General features: G+C 45.8%; 1 protein-coding gene across 4 annotated transcripts in view; it reads left to right on the forward strand.

Moving 5' to 3' along the window:
• LOC109550947 (transcription factor Maf) overlaps nucleotides 1-25,788 on the forward strand; it is a 591,860-nt gene that overhangs the window by 331,121 nt on the left and 234,951 nt on the right. The window lies entirely within an intron of this gene.

Here is a 25,788-nt window from a genome sequence, read left to right on the forward strand (position 1 = left end):
TCTCCCTCTTGATTAACTCAAAGTCAAACTGGGTAGGGACCTTAATGACATCTGCAAAATCCCTTTCCCTTTGCCACATAATATAAGATATCACAGGATGACAACCCATCGTATTCCCAGGTTTCACCCCTACTCAAGGGGGAGGGGATTATACGAAGGTGTGCCTCACTGGGCTTCTCTTAAAATTCTGCTTGCAAGTGTAACCGCGTGGACTCATCACGTAGTTTTGATCATGATTAACATCCTGCCTTTCCTGTTTTGTTTCCCACCCCTGCTTAATCATTATTCATTTTTACCTTTTTTTAGGTAAAACTCATACACTTTGAAATGCAGAAATCTTAGCTGGACGATTTTGACAAACGGATGAACCCACATAACCCCCACACGCTTACGACAGCTTAGAATATTTCCAGCTCCCCAGAAAATTCCTTCCTCGTCAGACACACTTACATATATCCTTTCATTTTAAGAAAGCTGCTCCTCACGAGAAATACCTAATGTGCTCTCCGGCAGAATAGAGGCAATGATAAAGGTTAGCTTCCTTTCAGTTTTTCTAACTTCAAATCCAAGTTCTTTACGAGATGCCGTGAAGGCCAAAGGGAGGGACACAGCTGAGCTGCACGTGGCCACGGAGAGGAGACTTCCAGAAATTCTTTGGTCAGGATGCCTGGAGAAGCCATTGTATGCAGTGCTTTATCTTGGGAGCGCAGTGCTTTGATCCGCATTGTGTGAGTCCAGACGTTCCTAATTGCGAGGTCTGATCGTACTCCTGTGCTTTCAGATCTCTCTCAATACAGCTATATGCTCTGAACACATCTGGGGCTAGAGGTGGGGGGGGAATCTCACCATTGATTTCCTGACGTTGAGTGGGCTCTTCTTGCCCCCAAAAGGCAGGTCTGGGGTAAGGCCATGCTCAGGATCTTCCTCCCTTCCCAACAAAAACAAAACAAAACAAAAAATAAAACAGGGGCGCAGTGGTTGAGAGTCCGCCTGCCGATGCAGGGGACGCAGGTTCGTGCCCCGGTCTGGGAGGATCCCACGTGCCGCGGAGCGGCTGGGCCCGTGAGCCATGGCCACTGAGCCTGCGCGTCCGGAGCCTGTGCTCCTCAACGGGAGAGGCCACAGCAGTGAGAGGCCCGCGTACCGCAAAAAAAAAAGCAAAAGACAAGAAGAGCATGGCATCTGGAGAAAAAAAGGGATTGTCAATCAGACAGACAGATACTCTGCGATTTGGGCCAAGTTACTGTAACATTGGAGCCTCTCTCTCCATGTCTCCTGGCCCAACCTCGTTGGGCTTCTGGGGGTCAAATGCAGACACGACGGTTCCCGGCAGAAAGCTCCGGAATTAAGCGCTCCCCTTTGCTCATTTGTCTGTCTGTCCAGCCAGCCACCATCTCAGCCACTCTCACACCTAATCTACATGAGGGATGGAAACATGGATTCATCAGACAACCAGCTCTCCCAGTTAATATACATGAGGGATGGAAACGTGTGGCCTCAGACATATTTTGTGCCCTTAGCCAGGGAGATGGGTATTTTTATAAATACCAATAGTATGAACCAGGCAGGGGTTATTTCCCCCAAAGAAGTAAATAACAAAATGCATTAAGGATTCCTGGTGGGATTATTTTTTTCTGCACCATCTGGAAAGATTTGGATAAAGGGGGACCCTCTGATCTTTAAAGACTGTGAAGAATTCTAGGCCATCCTTCTAGGCCTTTGTTCCTTCTCCTGTTTCCTCCTTGTTTCCCCTCTCTCCTGCCTCTCCCCTTCAAGGAGGTTCTCTACCCACCTCCTCTCTCCTGTTCCCTTCCTCTTGTGTTCTCCCTCATCCTTATAGACATGGGAACCCTCCTCTATACTAAATACACTCCCTGCCATGATTTCTCCCCACCTGACGCTTATGAACCATAACCCCTAATCCCTCGGGCCTGTAGATGTTATAAGAACCCCACAAAGAGCGACACTGGTGATTTCTCATTTAATTTTTTCAAAGATTTGATTTGTTTTTAATTTAAAACTCAAAAACGCCATTAAAACCCACGCCCAGATCAGCTGTATCTTTAAGTGTAAAATCCATTGCAGTCGGCAAAGCCTTCGATATGGTTAAGTACTTATTTTTATTGTCTGTCTGGGCATGGTTTTTAACTGCAGGCGGAGGATTGATCAATTGTGTCATAAAGACGTGCTCACCCCATGCCCCTTCCCCAAGCCTGAGCCCAGGGCTGAGGTCTGTGTGCCCTAAATGGTCCAGGGTGTACCAGGCCCGTGGATGTGCTCTCTCCTTATCTTGTCTGATGTTGTTTGGTATAAGCTACACGTTTTTTTCACGGTTCCCCCAACTTGTTGCAGAGGGAAACATCTGCTGGACATTTGCACCTGGGCAAGGGCGCCAGTGAGAGGATGTGATGGTGTCCTTCCTGTTGTGAGAGGCCTGGGGTGTCTCCACCTCTCCAGCGCTTACCCTGGATGGTGGCAAGTTCAGGGAACAAGAATTGTCATGTTCAGTGTCCTGGTCGCCCCCTTAGATGGCGGTGCCAGGGGACCACTCCTCCATTCACTCATCTTGTTGGCACATAGAGATCCAGGGCTTGTCAAGAGAAACAAGGATTCTTTCTCCCTCCCTCCGGAGAGGAAAGCTTCAGGGAGGAAATGATGGGTCGTAGATGTTTTTCTCCCACGATGTGACAGTGGGGTGCACACTCTGAGGGGTGTGGGTGATGAGATGGGAGTGCAGGTGTGCATACCTGCCTTGATCAGTGAGTGCAAGCCTTCAGTTCTCATTTGAGTTCAGATGAAGGAAAAGAAACCGGAAGGACCCAGTTGCAATCCAGGGAAGAATGTGTTTGAATCACTGTTTTCCGTTGACCTAGGCTTAGCGCACTCTAAACAGGGTGCATGTCCAGAGTCAATAGTGGATTATACCATCAAAGCCCTTTAGGGAGGGGGGACAGGAGCTGTGTCAGTGGATTATACCATCAAAGCCCTTTAGGGAGGGGGGACAGGAGCTGTGTCCCAGGGAAATGGACTACAGGTTTGGTGTGGAAAACAACAAGACCCCTTGTTACTTCCCCAGTCCTGTGACAACATGGACTCTCATCCACTCATTTATTCGCTCTTCGTGTGTTTAGTGAGAACTGGGTTTTTACTCCACACTGTGTGAACTAACAGGCACTGTGCTCGCAGCCACCAGGACATTGGGATTGATGTCCTCTGGGAACAGCCTGGGGAGAATGACTTTCTCCCCATTGTTTAGCTAGGGGACTACCTATTCACCCTTCAAAACCCAGCTCTAATGTCACCCCTTCTGTGAAATATAGCTGTTTCTCAACAAGCACGTTTTAGCCTCAGGGCCTCTGCACTTTCTGTTCCCTCTGTCTGGAAGGTGTCACCTGTGGATACCCCCGCGGTTCACTCCATGGCTCCATCCAGGTCACTCCTCAAAAGTTACCTTATCCTGGGGCTTCCCTGGTGGCGCAGTGGTTGAGAGTCTGCCTGCCGATGCAGGGGACGCGGGTTCGTGCCCCGGTTCGGGAGGATCCCACATGCCGCGGAGCAGTTGGGCCCGTGAGCCATGGCCGCTGAGCCTGCGCGTCCGGAGCCTGTGCTCCGCAACGGGAGAGGCCACAACAGTGAGAGGCCCGCGTACTGCAAAAAGTTACTTTATCCGAAAAGCTTTCCTTTCTCGACACTATGACAAATAGCATCTCCAGCTCTTTAGTCCCTTACTCCACTTAGTTTATTTGTCTTCACACCCCTTATCACCACCTGTAGTGTGTGTGTGTTTCTTCACTTATTGTCTGTCCTTCCCACCAGAGTGTAAACTCTGTAAGGACAGGGATCATGATTTGTTCATGCCGGTCCTCGGTACACACCTGCTAATCACTGATTGGCTGAATCTTTCCAGAACTGGAATGTCACACCTTAACCACTTGTTTCCTCTCTAACAGTTTTACTGAGGTATAATTTACATACAGACCATAAAATTCACCCATTTAAAGAGTAAAATTTAATGGGTTTTAGCATACTTACAAAGCTGTGCGACCATCACTGTACTCTAACTTTAGAACATTTTCATCACCCCAAAAGGAAGCTCTGCACCCACTAGTAGTCAACCCCCATCGCCCCCCGGCCTCCAAGCCCTGGCAACCACTTACCAACTTTCTGTCCCTATAGATTTATTTGCCTTTTCTGGGCATTTCAAATAAATGGAATCATGTGACATGTGCTCTTTGTGACTGGCTTCCTTCATTTAGCATATAATATTTTTGAGGTTCCTCCATGATGTGGCATGTATCAGTATTTTGTTCCTTTTTATTGCCAGATAGTATTCCATTGTGTGGCTAGAACACATTTTGTTTGTCCCTTCACCAGTTGATGGATGTTTGGGTTATTTCCACTTTTTTGACTATTGTGAATGATGTTTCTGTAAACAGTCACAAGTGAGTCTTTTTGTGGACACGTGTTTTCATTTCTCGTGGGCAGATTCCTAGGAGTGGAATTGCTGGGTCTCTAATGGCAGTTTGTCACTTCATTCGTGTCATAGATTTCTTCTTTCCGTTATGAGTCTTTGAGCTGCTTGAGGGCTGGCTGGGAGTCTTAGTTATCTAAGTATTCCTCTAAGACTTAATTCAGATTCTTACATTTGGTAGCACCTTATGAATGATACTAGAACCAGGGGAAGCGAAAGAAGCCGAGCTGAGCCCAAGACCTCCTGAGTTAGGGGAGAAGCAAGGGAAATTGCTGTGGGTTCTTTTCTTACGAGGAAGCTGAGCTTTGTCTTATGTATGAGGAAGAAAGTGTGTCTGTACTCAACAAGGACATTTTCTCCCAAGTTGTCAATAGTTTTGTTCCTGTCACCTTTTAAAAGGTTTTTCGTTTAACAATAAACATAAATGACACCCCTGATGGAAAACTTGATAATACAGAACAATAAGAAAATGGACCACCTGTAATGCTACATTCCTGACATGGCCACTTACCAGATGACATCTCTGAGATTCAGGTTTTTATATTTGTAAAGTGGGGAAAATAATAAATGTCCTGGTGACCCCAGGAGTCTGCAGTGAGGCTTAAACACAACAACCTGGGTCAAAATGTCTGAAAGTCTTTATTTATTAAGTCTCAGCATTCTTAATTAACCCTCTTCTCCTAAGCCAGGTGTGCTGAAAATTTGGAGTTGAAAAGACCAAGCTCCTCTTGAAGTCCCTGAATCTTTTAAAATCTGTAGGAAAAGAAGGAAGAAAGTGTTTGCAGGTTGTTGGGCAGAGAAACTCTGTTGTAAAGCATAGAAAGATGTCCCTTCTACCTCACCACCCTACCCTTGACTCGGGCCTCCACGGGCATGAGAATGGTCAGCAGTAAGGCAGGCCAGTAAGAAAGTCCAACCAGTATGGAGCTGTAAAATGGCTCTTCTCTTGCAATTTGTTCAGCAAACATCTGCAAGAATAATGGTGATGATTAGGGTGGAGGTGATGTGATGTTAATGAACATGGTGATGATAGTGGCTTCCATTTAGTGGATACCTACTATCTTCCAGGCATTAAGGAATGCATTTTACCTCTCCATCCATCCATCCGTCCGTCCGTCCACCCACCACCTGTCTGGCTCCTATCTATCTATCCATCCATCCATCCAATCTTCTCTATCCCTCAGAGCAACCCTGGGAGGTATATATCATCTCCACATTACAAATGGTGTATCTTTCCCAGCTAATGGCAGACCTGTGGGAAACCCTGGTCCTTGTGATTCCAGTCTCTTCTCCTTTCCCGTAAACTAAAAAATCTGAGTGCGTCTCACTGTGTTGAATAAGAGTCAGGGGTATGTAGTAGTAAAGAGCACACATTCTGCAGTCAGAGAGACTCGTGTCACTCACTCACCTGTCTATCCGTCCCTCCCTTCAAAGAATATACATATCGAGTGCCTTCTATGGGGCCAAGCACTGTACTGGACAGTGGGATCCTGGCTCTCCTTCCTGTAATACATTAAACACATCATCTACGCTCTTTAATCACCCAGCCTCAGTTTTCTCAGTTGAAAAATGGGGAGAATAATAATGATACCATTGGGTTGTTGTGAGAGTTAAATAAATTGTACTTAGCGCAGTGCCTGGCAAGAGTGAATTGACAAACGTTGGCCGTTGCTGTCATCAGTGATAATATTTGTATTGAGTGGGAGAGGACATGGACCAGTTCTCTGGGAAGTGACACAGGCGGTTGGGGTCACCCTATAGTTCTCTGTTTCCCTAACACTTTCTCTAGCCCCGGGGAGTGGGATGCCCTTGTCGCCATGCCCCCAGATGCAGCCCTCTTCCCTGGTGCCTCTGACCTCCTAGGGTCCCAGCACCGTGGCTTGCCCTGCACCCACTGACCAGCTCTGTCAGGAAAGGGCGGACAGGCACCCCTGTTGGCAAAGATCCAACCAGGCCGAGTGTTGGGGTTCAGAGGACAAAGGAAAGGGACACTGCAAGGAAGTTCCTACTTCCTCAGAACCAGTGTTCCTATCTCCCTCGCTCACATGATCTATTGGGACATCCTTCACGTTCCAAATGTAAGCATGTCCCGGAAAAATGCCAGTGGTGGTCATGTGATGAAATGTGTTTCTTTACAAATTTACTGGCATTGTCTGAGGGAATGGGGGATGGGGAAGAAAGGAGCAGACTGCACGTTTCTGAGCAGGGTTGAGATGGTATATTTGTATTATTAATCACTTTTTGAAATCGAAGATAACTTGTATCTGTACAATGGGAGTGCTGTGAATCCCTGTTATGAGGGGATTTATGAGTTCAAATGAAACCTTGTATGTAAAAGTGCCTGGTTCTGCACAAAAATAACCATTTTTTTCCACCTTGTAAATTATTTCATCTTCGTATCGCTCAGCAAAGTGACAATGTTATTATCCCCATTTACAGGGAGGAAATGGAAGCTCAGAGACGTAACTTTACTCCCCTAAGGCCACACAGCTAATAGGTGGGAGAACCCATCTTTGAGCCCAGGTCTGTCTGAATCCCAGGCTTCATTCTGTGTTCTTTGTGCTCTGTTCTTTTTTTATATATGTATTTCAATTTATTTTTGGTTGCATTGGGTCTTTGCTGCTGCACGCGGGCTTCCTCTAGTTGCAGAGAGCAGGGGCTCCTCTTCGTTGCGGTGCGTGGGCTTCTCATTGCGGTGGCTTCTCTGGTTGTGGAGCACGGGCTCAGAAGTTGCAGCACGTGGGCTTTAGTAGTTGTGGCGTGCGGACTTCAGTAGTTGTGGCGCGTGGGCTTCAGTAGTTGTGGCACATGGGCTTCAGTAGTTGTGGCTCGCGGGCTCTAGAGCGCAGGCTCAGTAGTTGTGGCACATGGGCTTAGTTGCTCCACAGCGTGTGGGATCTTCCCAAACCAGGGCTCAAACCCGTGTCCCCTGCATTGGCAGGTGGATTCTCAACCACTGTGCCACCAGGGAAGTCCTGTGCTCTGTTCTTAACCAATCACCACATCTTTACCACAAGGGTCAGCAAACTTTTTCTGTAAAGGGACAGACATAAACTCTTTTCAGCTTTGTGGTTCAGATGTTGCCACCACTCAACTCTGCCTTTGTAGCATGAAAGCAGCCATAGACAATACGGAAACTAGCAGACATGGCTGTGTTCCAATAAAACTTTATTTACAAAAACAGGCATGGGGCCGAGTTGGGCCCACGGGGCTGTAGTTTGCCCAGCTCTGCTTTAGAGCCAGGCCTGGGCACCTGGAAAACACCATGGAGGGGGTTAAGGCCTAAACGCCTGCTGGCATGAGGGCAGCTGCAGCTTCTCCAGAACACTTGCTTGTCACCCCAGCATAAGTCTTCATCTGGAAGATGGCTTTAAAAGGAAGGGTGAGCCTGTGATTGATTGAAGGCGATCAAAGAAAACAGGAGGATTAAGTACAAGAGATCTCCATTAGAAGGGTCTCCTCCGTGTAGCGTTCCTGACCGAGGACAAGAATAGCCCGGCTGATTTATAATGCTCCCCGGAGGATTTGCTTCTCTGGTTTCTTTTCTGTCCCCTGGATTATCTTGTCCTCAGCCACCCCCTTTCCCCAGATCCCGAAGAATTTGGACCTCTCCAGGCACAGAGGCCACGTTACCACTGTCTGCGCCTCCCACCAGTACTCTGTCCACCCCTCTGTGCCAGCACCCCTGGGCGGGGTGAGCTGGGGTGGTACAAATTAAGGATACGTGTGTCTTGAGGCTGGTGCCCCCTGGGTCTGCTCCAGACCTGTTTCTGGGACAGCAGGTGCAGCTGATCACTGACACCAAAATACATTCTTAAGGCAAGGGCAGATGGGCCAAACAAGAGAAGGTCTCCCGCCCTCCCAGGACACGGCTTTCTCCAGAGGACACATTTGCCGTGAGGACACCCCAGTGTTAATCCTCTCACCCAGGAGATCTAAGCGTGGGTCAGCACTTTAGCCGAGGGCTGGCCTCACGCAGGGGCATCCCCCCAGAGCTGTCTGGCCAGCCCAGGGCAGCAGTAAATCACACAGCAGAAGGCCCTTCTTAGATGCCACAGCTGGTGGGGACTCCGTGGGTGTCATAAATCAGGAGCTTACCCCTTTTTACCCGTACCTTCCACGTGAATATGCAGGGGCCTTCCCGGCCTGGGGAAGAGAAAATGGTGGCGGATGGCTTGAGCCAGGGCTGGGCATCCGTGGAGGCTGTCTCTTTGTCAACTTATTACCTGAGATTTATGCATGACACAGCCAGGTCTGCTCGGTGACACATTCTAATTTAATTAAATTTCTGTTGGATTGATGTCTGATCAATCAATAATGTTAATGTTTTTGCAATTTGGAGATTAAAATATGGTCAAGCCATGGCAAAGCCCCCCACCCCCAGCACCATCCCCTTACTTTAGAATGTTCTTTTGGAGGAGATCTGCCTGCCTGCCTGCCTTGTTATTTCCCCTTCTCCCTTCCATAGTTAAACAGTGATTAAGTGCCTAGGATGTGGAGGTTGGACAAGATGGAAGTACGGCTTAGAGCAGTGGTATGCAAACCTGAGAGTCCCCTCGAGGATTTGTTAGGAAAGCGATCCCTGGGCCCCAACCCCCAGAGTTTCTGATCTGGTAGTCTGGGATGGAGGCCAGGAATCTGCATTTCTGTCAGAGCCCAAGTACAGCTGATGCTGGTCCAGAGACCCACTCTGAGGACCACTGGCTTGGAAGTTAAGGGCTCAAACTCTGGAATCACCTGGGTTCATATCCCACTTACAGGCTGTATGGCTTCAGGCAAGTACATTGATTTCTCTGTGCCTCAGTTTCCTCTGGGGAATAATAATGGAACCTAATTCATAGGATTGCTGCAAGCAGTAAGTGAGATTCTGCCTAGAAAACACCTAGAAAACACCTAGAAAACACCCAGCATGGTTCCTGGCATTCAACAAGCACTTGGTCATTGTCACCTCTTTTTGTCCTGGAGAGGAAAGCAGCTATGGTACTGCCTGCCTGGAGCTTCCCACCTGGAAGGGTGCACAAATATTATGATCAAGGCAATGAGAGGCTCTGATAGGGGTATTTAACCTAACCAGGGAGACCAGAGAGGACCTCCTGGTGAAATGGAGCTGAAATTTGAAGGGAGGGAGGGGTAAGGAGCTAACAATGAAAAGAGGAGTCTGGGAGGCTGGCATCCTTGGAGGCCATTTCAGTGGGTTTGACCAATGTCCTTAGCCCAATGGGGAGACAGTGGAGTATTTTAAAAAGAGGAGGCAACAAAACCGTATATGAACATTGAAAAGATCTTTCCAGCTGCCCTCTAGGCGAATGGCTTGCATGGTGGCGAGAATGGATATCCCAGTAGCATAGACTGAATTAGCGAGGCCTTGAGCTCTGAGATTCTGTTTCTCTCTGGAGATCTGCCTCCCCAGTGGTCCGTCTCCCATATTGGTGGGTGCGAGATGGATTTGAAAGACCCTGTCCCAGTCTATGTGATAATTAACCTGTATGGTGTGGAAGGTGCCATGTTGAATGGTCATCTGAGACCCTGAAGACCTAGAACATGTATTGTCTTTTCTTAAGGATTTTACTAAAGTGACACACATCATTTATCTGCAGAACAATTGCCTACAAGCACATACATTCAAAAAATCTTTGCCGGGCTTCCCTGGTGGCGCAGTGGTTGAGAGTCCGCCTGCCGATGCAGGGGACACGGGTTCGTGCTCCGGTCCGGGAGGATCCCACATGCTGCAGAGCGGCTGGGCCCGTGAGCCATGGCCGCTGAGCCTGCGTGTCCAGAGCCTGTGCTCCGCAACGGGAGAGGCCACAACAGTGAGAGGCCCGTGTAGCGCAAAAAAAAAAAAAAAAATCTTTGCCTACAGCCAGTTGGGTGGACGAGATCAGGAGGTTGGAGGTGCCACCCTGAAGAAGACTGACCTTTAAAGTCTCTGGGTTAGTGCGGGAGACCAGCTCTAATTCAGGATTTTAGTTTAGTTTATTATTACTTTTTTGAAATCCCAGAATCCCTATCGAAGGTGCATGAATATTTTTCATTGTTGCGTTCAAACCAGAGCTCAGATCAGTCTCAAGTGATGTAGCCTGAAGAGAATTACTGAGAGAGAGATGGCTTCAAGTTCAGGATGACATTAATGGGCATAATTTAAACCTATGAGTAATTTTTTCTAAATGTATGCTTTTTAAAAAATTTTTTATTTATTTGTTTGTTTGTTTTTGGCTGCGTCGGGTCTTCGTTGCTGCGCGCAGGCTCTAGTTGCGGCGAGCGGGGGCTACTCTTCATTGCGCTGCATGGGCTTCTCACTGTGGTGGCTTCTCTTGTTGTACAGCACGGGCTCTAGGCACACAGGCTTCAGTAGTTGTGGCACGTGGGCTCAGTAGTTGTGGCTCGCGGGCTCTAGAGTGCAGGCTCAGTAGTTGTGGCACACGCGCTTAGTTGCTCTGCTGCATGTGGGATCTTCCCCGACCAGGGCTCGAACCCGTGTCCCCTGCATTGGCAGGTGGATTCTTAACCACCGCGCCACCAGGGAAGCCTTGTGAATCATTTTTTATTCATACAGATTTGAGAGCGCATCACTGTCTGCCCTCGGTTACCTGTGCCAAAGGAGGTAGGAGATGGGGAGTCCAAAGGGAGTGAGGTACAGAGGAATCCCAACCCCATTGCTCCAGGATTCATGATCCTGTGTCTCATCCGGAATCATAGAGGCCTGAATTAGGAGGGCTGGACTTGCCTGGAGAGACCTAAAAACCAGAAAAAGTCTTCACCTCTTTTTTTTTTTTTGCGGTACGCAGGCCTCTCACTGTTGTGGCCTCTCCCGTTGCGGAGCACAGGCGCCAGACACGCAGGCTCAGCGGCCATGGCTCATGGGACCAGCCGCTCCGCGGCATGTGGGATCTTCCCGGACCGGGGCACAAACCCGTGTCCCCTGCATCAGCAGGCGGACTCTCAACCACTGTGCCACCAGGGAAGCCCTTCACCTCTTTTAAGATATCTCCCAGCCTCGGAATTCTCATTTTGGGTATCAGACCCATTCATTTATTCAACGATTCATTCATCCCTTTAAGATATCTCCCAGCCTCTGAATTCTCATTTTGGGTTCCAGACCCATTCATGCCCTCATTCATTCATCCTTTTCCTCAACAATCAAGGAACCGCAGCAGGGGACATCTTTGCCAGGTCCAGGAGATCTGCAAAAAGATTAATATCCACAAATGTATTGATCAGAATAAATATTAATAATTGTTAGCATATACTGAGTGTTTTCCCCATGGGAGGTACCAATATGAAGCCCTTTACCTGTATCACCCCATTTTTTTCTCACAGCACCTATTGGACACAGAACCTATTATAGCTTCCACTTTGCTAGAGAGGAAATTGAAGATCAGAGAGATTAAGTCAGTTGGCCAAGGCTACACAGCTAGTGACAGCGGCACTGAAACGTAAACACACGTCCATCTGATTAAAAAATAAGAATACATGTTTTCAAGTATGTTTTTAAGACCTGTTCTGCGATCAATTCTTCATCCAGTTAGTTACTGAAAACACATAAAACGTTCGGCCCCTGTGGAAGATTCTAAGGGCTTTCTCCCTGGTGGTGTGGGTCATTCAGTCAGCATCTGTGGAATTTGAATGGTTGGTTATCCAGCTACAAATTCACCTAAAATTACTATAAACTGGGCCACATTTCTCCTTGCTAAGATTTTGTCCCATGCCTTTTAAGCCATTTCTACACAATTTCCTTGAACTCCCAGTCTATTAGTCCTTTATAAAAGTCCTTGTCCTTGGGCTTCCCTGGTGGCGCAGTGGTTGAGAGTCCGCCTGCCGATGCAAGGGACACGGGTTCGTGCCCCGGTCCGGGAGGATCCCACATGCCGCGGAGCGGCTGGGCCCATGAGCCATGGCCGCTGAGCCTGCGCTTCCAGAGCCTGTGCTCCGCAGCGGGAGAGGCCACGGCAGCGAGAGGCCCGCGTACCGCAAAAAAAAAAAAAAAAAAAAAGGTCCTTGTCCTTAACTCAAGCCGTAGTGACAACTGGGTCCTTTCTTGGAGTACTTACTATCTTCAGTAACCTGTTCCTGAATTTGCTGGAAATCAGGGTCAAGGGCTGGCCTACTTCTGGGAATCCATCTTGACCCTTTTAGAAACCCAGGACATTTTCCTGTGACCTGTCACGTACCTGGTTTTTAACTGCCTGCTATTGGCAGTATTCAGTGATGCTATCTACCATGTGCCCTGCGGAGCTACACTTATTTTAGAACAGAACTTCCAAAATGTCAGCTTTGGGCTGAGCCTCCTCTTCAGGTGAGTATTCTTTGGGTCTGCGTGGCATTTTGAAAAACATCTGAATTCTATGCCAGCATTTAAAAATCTGGGCATTTCAAGTATAAAACCACTCAGGGTCTGGTTTGCCTGGAAGAATGTGAAGATGGGACAGCCCCGTTCTGTGTCAGCGGTGGTCCCCAGCTCACTGGTCCTCTTACTTAGCATCACGAGGCCACATCTACACCCACTTTATAATTTACCTGCCTGGTCCCAGTAGCCGTCTGAGTCATCCCCCCAGGTGTATGCATTCACCCTGTATTCTTCCACAATTAATGCTTAATTCATTCTTCACAATGCAGGCTTGATCTCATTCCTTAGGGGAGAAGGTGCAAGCGAAGTACGAGGAGAGAACTTCTGCTTTCTTGCTGTCATCTGTTCGAATTGCATCATCTGTTCCCGATCCGTTCCTTTTCCTTCTTGCTCCAAACATAGCTCAAGAAGCCCTTTTTCTCGTCCTTAGCAATTTCTTGCAAGCCTCAGCTCTTTCTAGGGTGTTGTCTCCTCACACGCTTCTTAGGGATGCAGTGTCAGTACACATTTGTTTTAGGGTAGGATGGTGCGTCATAGAACGACACATCTGCAAAACAACTGAATTAGAAATAGAACCACATTTCCAAGTTCACAGTGGGATCTATCACGTCAAAAAAAAACAAGGTGAATGCAGTTTAGAAAAAAAATCTTAATAAACAAATGTTAAGAAATGTTCAAAATAGAGGCCTAAGGTGTTTGAGAAATTCGTGTTTTTACACATCCAGTGCCAGTTTAGGTGTCCTATCCTGACTTGGGGAAGGTCCGGGAAGGGTTTGACTTGACCAAGGATTTGACTGTATGTCAAACTTAGTCTTAATTGGAGCCTTAAACAGGTGCAGCTCCAGTTTCCATAATGCATGGGGCCCAGTGAGTATATTTGGTGTGGTAGCCAGAGAAGGTTGATGTTGCCTGCCGTGCAGGTCTGCCATAATTCATAGAAGACATGGAATTTTCCAATCAAATTGTCATTGGATGTTAATGATATCTGCACCTGCTGTCTTCAAACAGGGCTGGAAGGAGGCCTTTCAGGGCGTCAGGCTAAGTTGGCATTTAACAAGAGCAGCAAGAGTGATCTTATTAAAATGTAAATTCAGATCAGATCATTACTTTCCTTAAAACTATCCAGTACCTTCCACTGCCTGTAGATGAGAGCCGAACTCCTTACCACGGCCCACGGCCCTGTGTGAGCCAGCTCTGGCTGCTTCTCCAAGCCCCTCTCTGGCCACTGCTGCCTGGTCTTTTCTTCCTATCCCAAGGGCCCTTCTCTGTGTCCTCTAAACAAGCCAAGCTCCCTCCCGCCTTACGTCTTTGCATCAGCTGTCCCCTCTTCCTGGGATGGCTTTCTTGCCTATCCTTGTGGGACTGCCATTCTCATTGCACTGAAGACCCCAATGACTAAAAAGTTCTCTCCCTGGAGTGGGCCTTCTCTGAGCGCCCTGATTAACACAGCCCTGCCTCCTGCCACTCTCTAATCCCTTGCCCCGGTGTGTGTGTCCTCATAACACTAAGCAAGACCCTAAAATACATATTTCTATTTTACTTATTATATTGCTTATTATAGACCTCTCCCATAAGAACAGAAACCTAATAGAGGCAATGTATTGGTCTGTCTTGTTTGCTTCTCTATCTGTAGCACCTAAAATAGTGCCTGGCACTTAGTAGGTGCTCAGTAAACATGTGTCATAGGTCCAAAGGCAAGTAAGCATGGATGTCTAGAGGAAATGAATTATTATTATGTCTACAGTACACAAAATCTGCTTTGTGCTGGGTTGTGTGTGTGTGTGTGTGTGTGTGTGTACGTGGCCAGTGTGTATGTGCACTCTTTCAGCTTTTGGGGATATAACTGACAAATAGAAATTGTGTATATTTAAAGTGTACCACTTGATTCTTTGATGATTTGATATAACTTACGCATTGTGAAACGTTCTCCACAATTAAGCTAGTTAACGCATGCATCACCTCACAGAGTTACCTTTCTTGTGTGTGTGGTAAGAACACATAATCTATCCTCTTAGCAAAATTTTAGTATACAGTTCAGTATTGGCGCTATAATCATTCTGCTGTCCAGTAGGTCTCCAGAACTTATTCATCCTGTGTAACTGAAACTTTGTACCCTTTAACCAACATCTCCCCATTTCCCCCGCCACCCAACCCCTGACAACCACCGTTCTACTCGTGGATTTTGTGAGTTCAAGTATTTTAGATTCCACCCATAAGCGAGATCGTGCAGTATTCGTCTTCATTTATTTCACTTAGATAATGTCTTCAGGTTCAGCCATGTTCTTGCAATGTCAGGATTTCCTTCTTTTTTAAGGCTGAATAATATTCCATTGTATGTATACACCACGTTTTCTTTATCCGTTCATCCGTCGATGGACGCTTAGATCGTTTCCATGTCCTGGGTACTGTGAATAATGCTGCAGTGAATAAAGGAGTGCAGATCCCTCTTCAAGATACCGATTTCATTTTCTTGGGGTATATTCCCAGGAGTGGAATTGCTGGATCATACGGCAGTTCTATTTTTCATTCTTTGAGGAACCTCCATACTGTCTTCCATGATGGATATCCTGATTTATATTTTCACCACCAGTGTACAAGGGCTCTTTTTTCTCCATATCTTCACCAATACTTGTTATCTTTTGTCGTTTTGATAATAGCCATCCTAACAGGGTGAGGTGGTATCTCATTGTGGTTTTGATTTGCATTTCCCTGATGATTAGTGATGTTGAACATTCTTTCATGTGTTTTTTGGCAATCTGTATATCTTCTTTGGAGAAATGTTTATTCAGGTCTCTTGACCATTTTTAATTTTAATTTAATTTTTTTTGCTATGGAGTTGAGTTTCTTATATACTTTAGGTACCAACCACTTATCAAATACATGGTTTTCAAATATTTTCTCCCATTCCATAAGTTGCCTTTTCTCTCTGTATATTGTCTCCTTTGCTGTGCAGAAGCTTTTTACTTTGTTGCAATCCCACCTGCCTATTTTTGCTTTTATTGCCTGTGCTTTTGGTATCATATCTAAAAAATCATTGCCCAGATCAGTGTCAAGAAGGGACACTGCCAGTGTCCCTATGTTTTCTTCTAGTAGTTTTATGGTTTCAGGTCTTACGTTTAAGTCTTTACTCCATTTTAAGTCAGTTGTTGCGTACGGTGGAAGGTAAGGGTCCAATTTCATTCCTCTGCGTGTGGCTATCCAGTTTTCCTCGCGCCATCTGTTAAAGAGATTGTCCTTTCCCCATTGTGTGTTCTTGTTCTTAGCACCCTCTTCAAAGATCAGTCGACTGTTTTTGCGTGCGCGTGCATTCTTTTTTTCAATTTTTTGGCTGCAATGGGTCTTCATTGCGGCGTGCGGTATGTTCGTTGAGGCATGCGGGATCTTTCATTGCGGCGCACGGGCTTCTCTCTAGGTGTGGTGCACAGGCTTCAGGGCATGTGGGCTCTGTAGTTTGCAGCACGTGGCCTCTCTCATTGAGGCACGTGAGCTCAGTAGTTGCGGCACGGGAGGCGCGCGAGCTCAGTAGTTGTGGCGCTTGGGCTTAGTTGCCCCATGGCATGTGGGCTCTTAGTTCCCTGACCAGGGGTCGAACCCTCATCCCCTGCATTGTAAAGCGGATTCTTTACCACTGAACCCCGGGGAAGTCCCTGCATGCACTCTTAACAAGATGTGAGCCTGGAGAGGAAATCAGAGGCCACGCCAGGAGGGCATTGTTAGCTGGGATAAGAAGTTTAGACTTTAAACTCGGAGAAATGGGGAGGATTTCTAAGCTCATAATACAGTCGTTCCTATCGAGGGCCCTGCAGTCCGATGGCTGCTGCTACTCCCGTCTTATTTACTACTTTGTGACCTTGAGTAAGTTACTCACCCTGTTAAATTCAGTCTCAGTGTCCTCACCTGAAAATGGAATAATGAAATTGCCTCCCTCATAGAATCGTTAGGAAGAAATGAAACATATGCCGAGTATTTTTGTACTGTGCCTGATGCAGAGTAAGGGATCAATCAGCGTTGGCCTTTCTTGCTATTGTCATGATTATCTTCCCAAGACTGAGATGAACCAGAGAATTTGTTTGGGGAGGAGTTGCTGATAGATTTGGATTGGCAGGGTGCAGATAGGGGAAGTGGAGGGAGCCAGGTGTTAGCTCTCTCTCTTTTTTTTAATTGAAGTATAGTCGATTTACAATGTTGTATTAATTTCTGCTGTACAGCAAAGTGATTCAGTTACATTTTTTTAGATTCTTTTCCATTATGGTTTATCACAGGATATTGAATATAGTTCCCTGGGCTATACAGTAGAACCTTTCTGTTTATCCATTCTATATATAGTGGTTTGCATCTGCTAACCCCAAACTCCCACTCCACCCCTCCCCCACCCTCCCTCCACCTTGGCAACCACAAGTGTGTTCTCTATGATTCTGTTTCTGTTTCATAGATAGGTTCATTTGTGTCATATTTTAGATTCCACATATAGGTGATATCATATGATATATGTCTTTCTCTGTCTGACTTCCTTCACTTAGTATGATAATCTAGGTCCATCCATGTTGCTGCAAATAGCATTATTTCATTCTTTTTTATGGCTGAGTAGTATTCCATTGTATATCAGTACCACATCTTCTTTATCCATTCATCTGTCGATGGACAGGTGCTGTCTGTTGCACAGAAATTAAAGCCTCTATTTTGAGTGCAGCTCGGGGGGCAGGGGGGAGCCTGAGGTCCCCTGTAAGAGGTGACAGGTGCCTTCTCATATACCAGAGCTACAAATTGGACTCTGCTCTTTAAGTCGTTCAACCTCTTATTAGACAGCTAGAAAAATAACCCAAAAAAGCATAGTCAGGCTGGTTTTGCTAAAAAGAAATCAGGTCACCCAGTCCATGGGGTGAAAGAAGGTATAACACTGGACAAAGTGGGGAGGGACTTGCTTACCTAGGGATCGTCTCCATTTTCCTGGACTCTTTCCAGACTGACCACATGGACGCACGTGTTCCCTCTCCTTTCCCCAGATAGTAACCACATGGACACAACTGCCCTCTCCTCTTTCCCCAAATAGTGCCTATGGCAGAGACTGCCATGCACTCAACAAATCCTAGTCCTGTTCCTCCTGGGCACGTAGTAGACTACATTTCCCAGCACCCTTTGCAGTTAAATGTACCATGTGACCATGTTCAGGACAGTGGAAGAAAGGGGGGGGTGGTAAAGACCCTTTCTGACCCAGCACATGAAGACCTCCTGTGATTTCCTTCATGACCCTTTTGTCCCATCTGCTGGCTGAATTGAGGTGGTCCAAGGACCTGGAGGAGTGTGGAGCCACAAGATGGAAGGAGCCTGGGTCCCCAAGCCGCCCTTAGAGGAGCGCTGCCCCAGAGACACAGGGAGACCAGAAACACCCACCTTGAACTGTCCTCTGAGCAAGAAATAAACTTTGTTGTGTTAAGCCACAAAATTTGGGGGCTGCTTGTCATACCAGCTAACACATCCTAACTAAATATACCACCCTTTAGAAAGTATCATGTGAGTACTCAATGACATATATTCTTTAGCCAGCTACATTCTAAGAACGGGTGAGTGACATCTGAAATAGATAAATGATATACATCAACTCTAATCTTTATAAAGCCTGCTAATATCATTAGTATTATGCCTACTTTGCAGACAAAGAATCAGAGACTCCTAAAGTTCACACACATATGTCAGAGCCAATGTTTGTGGCACCAAATTCCACATTCTTTCCTCTGTGCCTCTAAGTGTGCTAAGTAGTAAGAATCTAGGGAAACAAAGGAAATTTGTAGAGCTGAAGAAAAGAGAAAGAACGTAAAAGGAAGAAAAAAATATTTTTATGTATTTTAACATCAGTCATCTAAGTATTGGCAATAGAGAAATGGAAAATGTGAGGAGAGGGACATTCGCAATAAAAATGAAAACTTTGGAAGACTTTGGGATAAAGTTAGCAATAAATATAAAGGAAAATTTAGTACAGTTTTTAAAAGTTTAAAAATTAGCCTTGGAGAAACATTTCAAGACCCTGAATGGGGAGATTCGAAAGACATCAACACTATCCCAGGTTCAACTGCACATTCAGGGGAACTTCAATCAAGATCCTAAATGATTTTTTTAAATGACAAGTTGAAGCCATACATCACAGGGAAGAAGCAATATGCAGAAGAGCTAACAGGTTTAAAAAAAAACAAACCTAATTGATAGGGAGAGGGAAAGGAGTATTGGCCTACTGTATTGGATATGAGAATACTTTCCTTAACATATGGTGATGTTGCACGAATGGACAAATGGTGTTAGTGAAACCAAGAATAGAGTTCTGGATTGGACAAGTTACATGCAAGAGTTTACTATATCATGAAGGTAGCATTTGAAATTAAGGGAAAAAGACATTATTTAATACATAACATTAGGACAAATAGTTATCCATTTTTTCTTAGTTTCCCACATAGCTTTTGTAGAAAAAAATACTTAAGATAGTTTCAGTCTTGGCGGAAGATCTTTCAAAGCTTAATGCCTAATGCTGGAAAAAGAGAAGTAGATTGATAAGGTGAGTTACCCGGCACTGCAAAGCTTGCATTGTAAAAGACATACAAAGTTTAAAATATTAATGCTAAACTGAGAAAATGTTAGCGACACTTTGGATAAAGTGTTAATATCCATCATATAAGAAGATCTATTATTAAGCAATAATAAAAAGATAAAAATCCACATCCAAATGGACAAAAAGCATATAATGAGCCTTTTTGGAGGCTAACGTGGCAGTAAAATAAAATAAAATAAAATGCACATACCCTTTTCCCTGGCATATATGCTTTCTTGATTTTAAGGATATAATCCATCTGGTGCTCTAAGATACTTGTAAAAGGACGTTCTTTGCAGTATTGGTTAGTAGAGTAGAAATAAGGGAGAATTTATTAAAATGAAGAGTAGTGGAAAAGTGACTTATCCTTCTAGTTCTTAAAATATATTTTGAAGCTTAAGATAGGAAAACAGCATGTTATGGATGGAGGAGGAGACAAGTGAACACAAGACAATCCAGAAATAATACCTGATACTTGATGAACCTATCCCTGGGAATGTAGGCGCCATGAGAACAGTGCAGATAATGTTCTGTTGACTGAGGTGACTCTGAGAAGTAGGACAATGCCTGGCACATAGTAGGTAGAAAGAAGCACTGGAAGAATACCTGCTAAAATGGTACGGAGAGCTCTTGCATTTTTTGTTTTTTTTCTTCTAATCATGTACGTATGCCATCGTGGTTCAGAGAATAAACTCTTATGTCAGACAAAAGGGTATCTGAGCCCCGGCTCTGCCTCTAACTGGCTGAGCATAGTCTCCTATCCTGAACACTTGAAAAAAGAATGGTACCTTCCTTACTGGGTAATGGGGAGAACTAAGATTAGACATATAAGGCACTTATAAACGCATAATTAAGCTTATGCACATAAAGCACTTACAAAACTCAGTAAATGTTAACTGGTGTTTAAAACATTCCACAGCTCATTTTCTTCCCTGTAACGCTGGGAAAGAAAAACGAATGAACATATATGTTTGTGTAAAAAACAAACAAGAGAAATCTTTTCCTGCATTTTCCTTTGCCTTGTTTAGCATCTCCGCAAATTCTCCAGGCAGTGAGACTTCCCCGGGGAGAAACACTTCTCAATAAGCCTAACCCAAGACAGTCCCCAAGTAAGAAGAGGACTAACCTCTCCCCTTTGACCTTTGGCTGATGCCAAGGGTCACACATGATCCTACATGGTATTTTTTAACTAAGACACAAAGAATAACATAATGACAAATAATCTAAGAACATAAACATACCTATCATTTTTATCATTAATACTTTTTTTTTAATTAAAAAGGCAATTCATGCTTATTGTCGAATTTTTGGAAAACTCAGAAAGGCTCCAAGCAGAGTGGAATTTCACCTCTTCCACCTCCTGCAGCTGGCCACGATGGGTATCTTGGTTAACATCGTCAAGTCAAATGGGCACCTATCGTGTAAGCTTGTTTTTCACATCGTTATAAGTTGTAAATATTTTCCTATGTCGATAAATAGCTACAACATATAAGAACACACTCGGTCGTGAAATAAAGGAACTCGCTCTGAGGGCAAAGTGGTTTCTGTCGTTGGCAAAGCAGTCTTCTGTCGGTGACAGTGTGTGACAGGAGAGCTCCCTTGCCTTGGTCTCCCCAAAGACGGCCAGAGAGACAGGTGCATTCTCATGACTAGGAGGGAAAGGAAAAGAGGTGTTCATGTTTCCCGTTCCATCTAGTCTTATAGCTAATTGAGAGGTTTTTAGGGAGAGAAGAGAGATGTGAATTCTGAGCTCTTTTTCTGCTATTTACCCCAGATTGTGATCACACATTAAGGGCACACACACACACACACGATTATAGATACCGCAACCTTCATGATATTCTTGGGATAATGGGATAACAAGCAATTTTTGTTTTCTTCTTTTGGATCATTCATATTTTAAAATTTTTTCCCTAATGAGCAGAGGACAAATAAGAATGTGGATTTCTTTATTTTATTTATTTTACTGAAGTATAGTTGATTTACAACGTTGCGTTTAATTACTGCTGTATAGCAAAGTGATTCAGTTATATATATATATATATATATATACACATTCCTTTTTTTTTAATTTATTTTATTTTTTTCCTTCTTTTTTTAATATTCTGTTCCATTATGCTTTCTCACAGGATATTGGATATAGTTTTCTGTGCTCTATAGTAGGACCTTGTTGTTTATCTGATTGTGGATTTCTTTAAAATGATAAGAATATATCACAGTCAGCATTTCAGCATAACCAAATAATACGGCTTTCCTGGTACAACGGAGCCACCCTCTTTACATATGGTGGGAGGTAGCTGTGGATAATGCTTGTCCTGATTTCCAGTTGTGGTGGCATTTCAGGCCCTGATGAAAGGTACCGTGAGCTTCTTGGGGGTGCCTTGATCACTCAGGGGTGCCTGTCCTGTCACTACATATTAAGCTTAATCCTCATCTGAGGAGGACAGAATGTCTAGTATCACCTAACCGATTCCATAATATGTCTGCCCTCCCAAAGTCCCATCGTCCAAGGCTTCCACCTTCTGGGGGAAGTACATACAAATGTATATGTACACATATATAATTTATTGGGCGGCTTGCTCATCAAGTATATTGGTTTTTCATAGCTCCACTATTGTCAGCATATTTCAGATTGGATTTGCTGCTGACATGGTTGAATGAAAAAATACTGACATGTTTCAATATTGCACTTGACATTTTTAGTATTATTATTAGTGGCTTCATTCCATGTAGTGTCATTGTCCAAATGGGATCGTGCTCCCAAAAAAATCCAACTGCTGTTTGATTCTGAAGAAGGGCCTGGCTTTTGGGTGCTGTCTGTCCTTTATACCGCCCATGGAGCTTCGAGGGAAGAGGTGTCAAACCATGGTGCAAATTGCTCGTGACACTTGTTGCCCAGAAAATTCCTGCAGAGCTCATTTGGAACTTATTTCTGGGAGAGATCTTTTCTTGAAGAGAAGGACCCTTTGCAACCTCATCCTAATTAACAAAGTGTCATCATGATTCTAAGCAGAATAATCCTGCTCTCTCCTTTCCAACAACCTTGACCACCACATCCGTCAGTCCTTGAACAGTCCTTGCAAACTTACATTTGACCCCAATTTCCTATAAGCCCTCACACATTCACCAAGGCAAATACAAAAGCTCCAAGTTTATATATACATATTCCACAAACAAGGCTGTGCAGGAAGACATAAACAAAATGTATTTATTCTTCTGTGCTACAAAGCACCAACGTTCGTTTGCATATAAATAGAGTCATTCCATATTCAAAGTTTAATTTTTAGCAAAATGTCCCAGAAAGAAGACTCCAGGAATAGGCCACCTCATGGAGAAGTAGAATTTGAGTTATTTCTTCATGAAGAGCTGTTTCTGAGGCGCTGGCTGCCAGGGTGTGACGAACTGGGTAGGCACATGTTCAGGTCACGTTGGAGAAGGTGACCAGCAAAGGGGACCTCTGTCATCTGTCACTCAGCTTGCAGTTGTAAAGAACAGCTTTCTCCAACTGAGTTGACCTGGTAGCGAATCACCTTCTCCCGAGCCTTGAGCCCAGTTTAACATGGAGAGTTCTGGAATCATCAGTGTTTATTTATCAATCCACCGGAGTCCTCCAGTGAGCCTCTCTTGAATGTAAGGGGATTCTTCTGGAATGTGTAGACCGCTCAGGCCCTAATTCCTCGGACCTGTTGAGAAGGAGACATGTTTATCTCGTGCCGGGTTGCTGTCAAAACAGAATGGGTGTATTTCTATCGGTGAAACACTGCTCTGACCATTTGTCCCTGGAGATAAATGGCGTTTTCCATAGAGGCTTTAAATAGGGGCCATAATGGGAGTGAATGGAACGGAGTTGAATAATTAGATCGTTCTCCATAAATCCTGCCGTGAAGTCATTCACGCAGGACAATTTCCAGGGCTGTATGTTAGCACACAGCTGTATGTGGTGTGGACACAGCTGTGTCCCGTGAGGGATGATAGGTAAGTAAATCACAGATGATTGAGACGTGGAGAGAACTTAACTCCGTGTTTTCCCTGTAGAATTTGTCTCCTTTGCCGAAGGAACACCCATATTAATTTGTTTTTATCGCTGCAAATACGGTACTTACATATTTGTACGGTAGTAGCAGGAGCCGTCTTCGCTTACGTGATTTGAATTCCATTTTTAAATGTAAATACGTCAGATGCATCTTGTTGATGACAGGTGGGAATAAGAAACACCCCATTAAGACAGGAAAAACAGGTGTTTCTGGTCCATTTGAACGACGTCTCCTTGAGGTGTGTTAGCTGGAGTACAAGAGGGGTTAAAGGTATCTCATGCCTCCCATTTGGGCGTTTGTCGACCTTCTAAAATAATGTAGAAGTTTCTGTATGTGTATACTGCTCTACTGGATGTGGAGTTCCCTCAGGGCAAGGCCATGTTTTAGTTCCTGTTCTCTCCAGAGCACCTAACAGTTCACGGCAGATAATAAGGCAAAGAGCAGGGCTTTTAAAGCAAGTGTCACTTTTTTTAACCCCAGAGAGAAGCTCCCTTGAGCCTTTTATGCATAGTAGGCTTTTGTGCGATCAAGCCTCGCAGATAGCTGCTGTCTCGTTCTCTGTACCTCCCCTGCTTCACCTCCACTCTACTCACGTGACTGACCTTTCTACACACTTGCCCCACCCGAGCTAGTGATTGTTCTAATCCTTAGATGAGAGCATCTCCACCTATTAGCTTATCAAAAGGGCAGGGCGGGGCCTCGTGTCCCTCTGCTAGTTTCCCTGGTAACTGATGAGCCCACCTGATGTCAATTCCCCTTATAACCCGTAGCCTCGCCGGCTCCCGGGTAGCAAAGCCGGCCGCCATGTCTTCCCCGCCCTGTGCAGCACACGCTCCAGGACCTTGCTTCCGACAGGTAAGCTCCCCCGATGTCTTTGTCGCTGATTCTGGGCTCTTTCTTCCGTCTCGAAGCTGGGCAAGCACAGGCCTTGCGGGCTGGCGGGGTGCAGCCCGACGACGGTGGGCAGAGCCAGCCTGGAGACTGAGGAAACTCCTGTGAGCGCTGAGATGTCGCGAATTCAGGAAGTGGGTGAGGGGGAATGGAGTGTTGCTTGGCCGTCGACTAGCATGGGAGGCCCCCAAGTTGGGGGTGTAATCCTGCAGGTTGCAGGGGTATTTCTGGGGCGGCCGTCTACTAACATGGGGGCCCAAAACTTCCAGGGGCGGTCCTGAAAGTTGCGGGGGAAATCCTGGGGTGGCCGTCCACTAGTATGGGGGCCCCCTGGGGTGGCTTCCTTGATAAAGGGGGGCCGCCAAGAGGGTACGGAGAACTCATAGACACCCCTAAGGCTGTTGCGGAGATATTGGCCGTCATTACAACGGGAAAATAGAAGTTAGACTGTCGGGCGGCGGCCGCAGCTGTGGGCTGGCTGGTACTTGTTATAATAAGAAGGTCTCTGGGCTGGGCAACAGTGGCTTCAGTGTGGAATGAGTCAAACTGCTGGGTCTACAGCGAGATGCTATTGTCGGCGTCTTCTGGGCTTCTGTGAAAACTCCACCCAGCTAATGTGACTAGGTGGGCACAACCGACAGTGGCGGGGAAGGACTCTGCCCGTCCTCCTGTCTCCATATCAGGAGGACCCCCGTGGGTAAACGTTACTGTACAGCTGACTGCCCATGTGTCTCCCTGGGCTAGGCTGTGTGGACTGGAATAGGCTGGTTTCTGGACACACAAGTCCAACTATTAGGATTAACTGTGTTTTCTTTGGAAAGACCTGATGGGCCCACCCCTAACGGTACATAGCGTGGGGTAGCAGACCTGTACTGTGACTGCTGACCCCTGGCTAGGCCATCAGAATGTTTCTCGTAGAGCCCGGGCCTTCCCCTCCCCATGGGGGTGGCCTTGCCTTCCTTGTAACTGGACAGGATGCTGTGGCCGTAGATGCCCTCTCCACTGACCCGGTAAGTGCATGGTTCCAGGATTTGCCCACGTCCTGGTGAATGACTGTTCTTAGCATACCAGGTGTCTTACTCTTGCTGCTTTTTGAGCTTCTGGCGTCTGTATTGTATTTGTGGTGTCTGGTTGCAGTGCCCCTCTACATGCCTGACCCCAGGGATATTGAGGAAGAGATGCGGACCAAGAATGTAAGGGTTGTGCAGGGTATGTAGGGCTGCAGTGTATGGTCAAGCCACCCAAGATGGCTGTTGTCTTGCTGTCTGTATACCCCTTGTCTCTGTCGCGGACTCTGGGCTCTTTCTGTGGCCTCGAGGCTGGGCACGCATAGGCCTTGTAGGTCTGGGGGGTGCAGCCCAGCAGCTTTGCTCTGAAATTAGTTTGCCGCACACCACGGTTCTGCTTAGAGGGTGCCCCTGCCTGGCACGGTCATCTAAACAAAGTTGGTGAGCTGTCTTTTAAGAAAAAT

This window comes from Tursiops truncatus, chromosome 19, assembly GCF_011762595.2.
Source record: "Tursiops truncatus isolate mTurTru1 chromosome 19, mTurTru1.mat.Y, whole genome shotgun sequence".
Classification (NCBI taxonomy): Eukaryota; Metazoa; Chordata; class Mammalia; order Artiodactyla; family Delphinidae; genus Tursiops; species Tursiops truncatus.